General features: G+C 31.5%; 1 long non-coding RNA gene across 1 annotated transcript; it reads right to left on the reverse strand.

The window, feature by feature from the left end:
• Positions 1–1,080: 1,080 nt before the first annotated feature.
• LOC134279273 (uncharacterized) lies at positions 1,081–1,646 on the reverse strand. Its single transcript, XR_009994602.1, has 2 exons — positions 1,570–1,646; positions 1,081–1,312 (listed from the first exon to the last, which is right to left on the reverse strand). It is a non-coding gene; the product is annotated as an uncharacterized LOC134279273 (long non-coding RNA).
• Between the last annotated feature and the right edge of the window lie 630 nt (positions 1,647–2,276).

Raw genomic sequence — 2,276 nt, forward strand, 5'->3', positions numbered from 1 at the left:
AACAGGTGATCAGAAAAGCTTACTTGAGCTTTTTTGAGAAATTTTCGTTCACATGGAGATGCTACCACTTGACAATAGAGGACTCCAAATTAATCCCCATACTCAGCACTCACGGCCATTGAGCAGTGAAGGATCATTTCCAATTGCCAACACTTTCTGCAACATGGGACCTCAGTCTATATGGTCTGAAACTGACAAGCAAAAAAAAAAAATGTATCCATTGACTAAAGACGGGGGGGGGGGGGGGGGGATACCAATTTTTTTTCCCCAAACAACACCAATTACCCTTTTTTGACCTAAACTGCAGGTAACTTTTGAAAGGGGGGGGGGGTAATCCTACACTCTGATGTTCAATGCCTATATTGTGCAAGCCTCCCCCCCCCCCCCCCACCCCCCACCCCCCGGTTCTGACGCCTATGAACCATTGTGCCATGCACTTGTGAATGAGAAAAATATGTCTTTCATATTTAACATATGCTTAATCTGACGAATCCTTTCAAAAAGAACTAATTTTGACCTCAGAAATTTGACAATAGCTGTACTTACATCATACATGTACTAATACCATAAGTTTTAGCTCTGCTCCAGAAAAGACATGGCTTTCACATTGTGTTCACACGTGCATTACTTGCTACAAGAACTAGCAGATTGTATCATGATATGTGATCTTATGACCTTGACCTTGAAGTGAAATGCAGTTTAAAAAAACAAGAATCTTGGTCTTACCTTTTATTTCCTTAAATAAATTCAAATCTAATTTTTACATGATAAACAGAACACATGGACAAGATAGATCAGAAAAACAAGTCATTAATAAGTCATTAAAAACAAGTGTACAATTCTTTGTATCTGTTTATATAATCTTTTAGTGTACACAGTTTACCTTCATATGTTTAAAAATATGTAATTTGATATGATAAACTGATTAATGAATCAGGAGGATTTGCAGTTAACCAAATGGCAATTCTGTCTTCAACTGCCATCCTTGCTAAAAAGGTGAAGTATAAAAAGGTCACCAACATAGAATGTATGGTTATATTTTTTTGTGATATGGTCACAGATAACACAGAAAAATACATGTATTGTGTTATTCTTTATTTTTATCTTAAATAACTTTAAATTAAAAATATTATGTTCTGTTTGCTTTATTTACTCCATGTCTATATGCTTTTATAATTTTGCTGGAACATTCTATGCATTGTTCATTAGTTCCACCACAATTTGAATTTCTAAAGTAAGGCTGATGTTATTCCCTCCAACTGCCTCCTACTGTCTGTATAATGAAACTGTAAATATCTGTCAGCTCCTCTATCTGAAAGTAATGGAATGTTTTATAAATAGCAGCAAAAAAGGTCTCAATCTGAGTTTTGTTATTAATGTTAATGCAGAGTAAAACTTTACATTACCATTAATTATGAAATAATACCATGAAAACAAAAAAGACAAGTAAACATATAATCTGACTAGGTATTTGCCTTCATTTTTCTAAAATGTAAGATCAAAAAATATCACCAGGTCCTGTTATGACACTAAAAAAAAATCTTTGGAAATAAAAATAATCTCACTCACAATTTTGGCTGTGGGTTTTCCCATACCATGTCCTGCTTTAGTGTCTACTCGAATCATTATTGGATTGGTCTGTTCAAATATAAAACCAAGTATTATTTTTATTTCTAACATTCATTTTTGCTAAATGCATAGTACACTGTATAATTTATGTCTTTGCTAAATATTTAATACATATTAATCCATTTTACCAGGGATGTAACTCTTATGAATAAAAGAAGGAAAACATATAAAGTTTGAAGTTTGATTCTAATTTAAAGAGTTTCAAAAGAAAAGGATGTCAAATTTAATGTATTTTCATAATACTTTCATTGAGATACATAACTTAATTAAGGATTTCCAGTCAAGTACATAATACTCTGATACATGTATTATATTAAAGCATTTTATAGTGGAAAAGGATTGCCTGTGAGAAAGTTTCAAAAATTAATTAAATTTAATTAATTAAGCAGTAGTTAATTAACAAAGTTTGCATTGAAGTCTATGGGGAAAAGCATTTTTTAAAATAAAAATTCAAATACTTTGAATATCTATAAATCCTGCGGTGGAATGTGCATCGAAACATTAGAAATAGAATGACAATTGAAAACAATTTTTTACTAGCTAAAATATTTTAAATTGATTTTTTTTATTAATTAAAAAAAAGTGGAGATAACTCTACCAAAATTCAAGGTCATAAATTAGTACACATCCCACTATACCTGCTAATA

This window comes from Saccostrea cucullata, unplaced genomic scaffold (genome assembly GCF_032062105.1).
Source record: "Saccostrea cucullata isolate Sc308-1 unplaced genomic scaffold, CSIRO_AGI_Scuc_v1 ctg6263, whole genome shotgun sequence".
NCBI lineage: Eukaryota > Metazoa > Mollusca > Bivalvia > Ostreida > Ostreidae > Saccostrea > Saccostrea cuccullata.